This window comes from Salvelinus alpinus, chromosome 8 (assembly GCF_045679555.1).
Source record: "Salvelinus alpinus chromosome 8, SLU_Salpinus.1, whole genome shotgun sequence".
In the NCBI taxonomy this organism is placed as follows: Eukaryota; Metazoa; Chordata; class Actinopteri; order Salmoniformes; family Salmonidae; genus Salvelinus; species Salvelinus alpinus.
Genome location: NC_092093.1, coordinates 81,003,046 through 81,009,488, shown reverse-complemented (window position 1 = coordinate 81,009,488; position 6,443 = coordinate 81,003,046).

Genomic DNA, 6,443 nt, shown 5'->3' with positions numbered 1-6,443 from the left:
GTATCAGACTCTTTAGAGAACGGCAAAACAGATTCCAGAATAAAAGAATCTAAAGCTCCAGTGTCTCTTAGGATCTTGATTTTAACATTCTGGTTGCCATCTACCAGGGACACTACACCATCTGAAATAAAGGCTGAAAAATCAGAGTGGGAAGACTGAGAATCAAACTCAACTAGTGGCTGAAACAGCTCACCCTGGTGGTCAGAGGCTGTAACAGGAGCTGCCATCATAGCAGGTTTAACTTGACCTGACTGTTTTGAATGAAGCCGAGGACAATCTTTCTTCCAATGTCCTGCAACTAAACAGTAGCGACAGGTATTAGCATTAACCGGTGCTTTAAGTCCTCCAGACCCAAACTTCTGCTGAGGCCTTTGGAAAGAAGCCCCCAAAAAAGGTGACCTACTATTCCTAGGAGTAAAGTTAGTTTTATGGTACATGTCACTGTTTGACTCAAAATGGCTTTTATGTGTTAGCCTGTACTCATCTGCAAGGATTGCTGCATCACTTGGAGACTTAACTTTACGTTCATTCATATATGTAGCAACCTGGTCAGACACAGAATTTTTGAACTGTTCTAACACAATCAAATTAGACAGACCCTCAAAAGTACTAACTTCAGAAGCTGTACACCAACGATTAAATGCAGAAGTCAAATCACAAACAAACTCAGAATAGGTTTGTGAATCTAACTTTTTCCTGTAACGAAAACGTTGACGATATGCCTCTGGCACAAGCTCGTAGACCTTCAGAACTGCTGATTTAACTTTAGCATAAACTTTACTGTCAGCTACACTCAGTGCTGCAAAAGCCTCACGTGCTTTACCTGTAAGTACACATTGCAACAACATAGTCATGTCCAAATCTGACCAAGCTCTAGCTTCCGCAATACGCTCAAATAAAGTAAAGTATGTGTCTGGATCTGACTCATCAAATTTAGGCAACAAACGAAGATTCTGTGAAACATCAAACTGTGGTAGTCTTTCTGGTCTATTAGCATTTCTCAATCGCTCTATCTCCAACTGCATTTGCAACAGCTCCCTCTGCTGCTCAAAAGTTAACCTGTCTAGGATGAGAGTGCCGCTAGCGGCACTCCCCCCCCACCCCCACTGAAAAACCAGTGCCGCGAAATTCAAAAACAATATTTTTTTTAAATATTTAACTTTCACACATTAAAGTCCAATACAGCTAATGAAAGACACAGATCTTGTGAATCCAGTCAACATGTCCGATTTTTAAAATGTTTTACAGGGAAGACACAATATGTAAAGATGTACATCTATTACCTAAAAATACATTAGCATAATCCACCATCTTTTATTTGTCCACCAACACCAGTAGCCATCACCAATTCGGCTAAACTAAGATATTTATAGCCCCTAACCAACAAAAAAACTCATTAGATGACAGTCTGATAACATATTTATGGTATGGGATAGGTTTTGTTAGAAAAAAGTGCATATTTCAGGTAGATGGCATAGTTTACAATTGCACCCACCGTCACAAATGGACTAGAATAATTACAATGAGCAACGTGTTTACCTAACTACTAATCATCAAACATTTCTTAAAAATACACAGCATACACGAATCGAAAGACACAGATCCTGTGAATACAGACAATATTTCAGATTTTCTAAGTGTCTTACAGCGAAAACACAATAAATCGTTATATTAGCTTAGCACATAGCAATTAGCAGCCCAGCATTGATTCTAGCCAAAGTGAGCGATAAAAGTCAACATCGCCAAAAGATATTAATTTTCACTAACCTTCTCAGAATTCTTCCGATGACACTCCTGTAACATCACATTACAACATGCATATACAGTTTGATCGAAAATGTTTATATTTAGCCACCAAAATCATGGTTAGACAATGTGAAATGTAGACAAGCTGGTAAAGAAAAAGTCCTTGCGCCACTTAGACAGTGATCTACTCTTATACATAAATACTCATAAACGTGACTAAAAAATATAGGGTGGACAGGGATTGATAGAGAATTTAATTCTTAATACAATTGCGTTATTACATTTTTTAATTTATCCTTACTTTTCAATACAGTTTGCGCCAAGCGAAGCTACGTCAAAAAACATGGCGTCCTAAGCCACTAAAATGTTTCGACAGAAACACGATTTATCATAATAAAAATGTCCTACCTTGAGCTGTTCTTCCATCAGTATCTTGGGCAAAGGATCCTTTCTTGGGAGAAATCGTCTTTTGGTGGAAAGCTGTCCTCTTGCCATGTGGAAATGTCAACTGCGTTCGGGATGAACTGAAAAGCGTGCCCAACTTTTCACATCGTTGCAAAAATAAATGTCCCAAAATCGCACTAAACGGATATAAATTGCTATAAAACGCTTTAAATTAACTACCTTATGATGTTTTTAACTCCTATAACGAGTGAAAAGATGACCGGAGAAATATAACAGGCTAAACTAACGCTTGGAACAGGAGCGGGTCGGTGTCCAGCACGCGCGTTACGCAGCAAGGAAAGACTTGCTAGCTACAGGGTTTTTTGATTTATAGGGCCTGTGAACGCGCAATCGACCCCATTGGAATCGTCATCACGTAAAGGCATCCAGGGGAAGACGTAAGAAGTGTCCGTATAGTCATAGCAATGACAGTGCCCTTTTAACTGACTTCAGAAGAGTGGCCAACATTTCTCAAATCTGACTCCATGTCAGGGAAATTGCTGTAGAATGGGCTCTGTTCCACTTAGAGACAACATTTCAACTCCTATAGAAACTATAGACTGTTTTCTATCCAATAATAATAATAATATGCATATTGTACGATCAAGGATTTTGTGGGAAGCCGTTTCAAAAATTAGCCAAGTTAGCATAAATAGTCTAAACAGCGCCCCCATCCCCAACAGGTTATTAAAGAACTAGACTGAAAACTTGCACCCTCACTACTAGCAGACTGACCGTCAAAAACACCCATTTCCCTAAGACCCTGCTTTAAGCTAGTTTTAACAGTCTCCTTAATTTTTTTTATCAACAATCTCAATCTGATAATGTTCAGCAATTTCAATGAACTGCTCCTTAGTACACAACTCTAAGGCTACCTTTGAAGGAGCTTGAACAAAACTACTCAAAATGGAAGACATTTTCCTCAACCAATAATACTCTTACAAATGCTCAAAAAAACACACAACTCACCTGCTGTCAGTCTGGGTTCAAGGACAGGAGCCACACCCCACTATCCTCCAAAAACTACTAACTAACTGGCCCTGGTCTTCGTGCAGTCACATGTGGTGGGGTTTTATGCACACAAAACCAGTGGAGTGGAAAAGACAACCAGAAACTGGCGGCCCTCCCATAACCACGGAGGTGCTCCCGAGCCGATGTAGGGGAAAAGGGAAAGGGATGCTCTACCCACGTTCACTGCCACCTAAAACAAAAACACCACGAGCCTCCTATGGACACTCGCTGATAAGCCTGAACAGGAGAGGACTCCCACCTGAACAAAACCCAGAAAAACCCAGTGAATTGCTTAGCTAACAAGCTAACTGAACCAAAAGAACACATAGCTCTCAACGCTCTCTTCAACAAAATTGGCACAACCAAAACATCCCCTCAAACAAAAATTTTTTGGCAAACTAAACTAACCCAAGTTAACTACTATCCCGGACGAGTCCCCACTTGTCACAAGCCGGCTCATAGCCTGTGACAAAAATGAGGGGACACGAACAACAGGTATAGGCCAATTTAAAAGTGTTCTTTATTATAAACAAACTATTAACTTAGACTAAGAAAAAGGTATGAGGTGTGGAAGTATCATGATGTAAGGTGTATGTAAAGTGCATGGATGTGTGAATATGTGTGTGTGAACATGACTGAGTGAAAACTATGCAAAACTTCAAAGGAACAAACAAATCATGAGCATACCTGGAGGAGCAGAGAGAGAGAGAGAGAGAAGTGATTAGTGACAGCTTTATACCCTGAGCCCAGGTGGCTCCAATCACTAACGACCCTCCTCTGCCTGCAGGAGGAACCGCCCCCTGCACTGCAGAGGAGGAGCCGTGACACTCTTCATTCATAATCGCTATCCAACAATGTAACCAAACCTCTCAACATATAGAACCCCCATAATACTTTGTGGCACAATCCCAATACAACTCACTAGGTTAATTCTCTGATCTTAATTCTATGATTGAGTGGAAAACATATCAGTTCATACTGCAAAACATTTGATTGGTTGGAGAACATCCTCCGGAAGTGGTCATAATGACCATGCATGTCTATGGAAGTGTGTGAGGCATATGAGCCTCCATGGTTTTCTATTGAAGTCAATGTAGCCAGAGTAGGACGGAAGCTAGCTGTCCTCCGTGCTACCCCAGACAATGCTGTTGAAGTTACTGTAGACCTTCATTGCAAAACAGTGTATTTTAATCAATTATTTGGTGACATATTAATATATTTAGTTTAGTTTTATCTAAAAAGGTAAACTTTTTTAAGCTTTCACTATTTATTTTTATGAAATTTCACTGAGGATGGCCCTCGCCTTCCTCCTCTCTGGAGCCTCCATTGATGTACATATTACCTCAATTACCTCGACTAACCTGTGCCCCTGCACATTGACTCTGTACCGGTACCACCTTTATATAGCCTCGCTACTATACTTTTTTGGTTGCTCTTTAATTATTTGCTCTTTTTCTTATTTTTCTTAAAACTGCATTGTTGGTTAAGGCGCATGTGAATTCGGCGCATGTGAGAAATAACATTTGATTTGATTTTAAATACATACAACAAACGTACAGCATTGTGACTGGTGTGTGGTGAGTAGCTAGCTAGCTATGATACTGTAATGTAGCGAACTAGCTGAATACATAGCCTCTCCATAATGTGTAATGTGATGAAATGTAATAGATAGGAAGATTTGCATAGCTAATGTTGCACTTGACGATAAGGTATGATAGGATGTAACGATAGCCAGCTTGCTATCGATAATGTTTCAACTTGAACTGGCTAGCCAATTCTTGGACAAGTTGGACAAATATATTGATAACTAACACAGATTTGCAAGTTAAGTAGCTAGCTACTTTTATGGGAACATGCTTGTTGTTTGGGTTAGCACTTTCTCTCGATAACTCATGCTCTGTCGGTATTCTACCTTTACTGTAATGGAACTGGGAAACCTGATCAAGGGCTAGGTTAGTTAGCACTAGCTTTGTCTGCTACTAGTGTTAAAACAACATGCCTTTTCTCATAAAAGTCTATTGTGTGTTTTCTAGAGCAAATATAAATTAAGGATGGTGTTTGTATAACCTATAACCAATCTTTTGAGCTAAATATGCTACAAATATGTGTCAGCAAGCGTTCAGTATCGTAATAATACACAGTTGGTTGCATATGGTGCTTTCAAGAAAACTGGTAACAAGGTCGAATCATGACGTGATCTTCAAGTCGGAAAGTCGGCGCTCTAGAAAGATGCCAGAGTTTCCGACTTGGAATTCCGAGTTGGATGACCGTTCAAAGCGATATTTCCCAGTCGGAGCTAGTTTTTTCAGAATTTCCAGCTGTCTTGAACACACTGAAGTTGGAGATTTCTGAGGTTCCCAGTTGTTTTGAACACGTCAATATTTATGACCTCAGCGTCACTGGCCTGAATCTATTCTGTACTCACTCCATACTATAGAAAAGTGATTTTTCTCGCTATATTTTTTTTGAGTGACTAATTTATTTAATTCACAGGCTCTTACAAAACCTGGTGGATTTGTTGTTCAGTAGTGTCATGGGAACCCCCCTACCATATCAGGAGCAGAAGGCTGAGGCAGTACGTGGCCTGGCACCATTCCCACTTCAGGTTGGTCACATTTGATCAGCTCATAGGTCACTTGTCTGTTTATCACTTTTCTTTCCTGGAATTTACCTAACAACCATTGATAATGTAATCAGCACTGTGTGTATCAACTCTACCTTGTTTTTCTACAGATGGAGGACAGGAGATATGGTTTGTCATCACAGGATGCTGCTGAGGGCAGGACGGCTCACAATAATGGCTGGAACAGAGTCAATAGAATGGCATCAAACACATGGAAACCATGTTTGATGTATTTAATACCGTTGCACTAATTCCGCTCCAGCCATTACCACAAGCCTGTCCTCCCCAATTAAGGCGCCAGCAACCTCCTGTGTTTGTCATGGAGTCCCCTGATAAATGACAGGTTGATACAGATGAACAACATGAAATTATACAAGACGCATCTATTACTTTTCATCAGCTTTAGTTATTATTGAATTGAATGGTATGGGTGGGACCCTGTGTATTCTTCAAACTTGTCAGGGAACTGTCTTATATGGGACAACGTACGAAGGGATGACGACTAACATGTACCCCCACAAAAAAAATGCTGATGGGTACAGTATCTGTATCAGCTGTGAATGACAATAGAAGATGAAAAACAAGTGTAATATTTGCATATTGCTATATCAGCAGAACA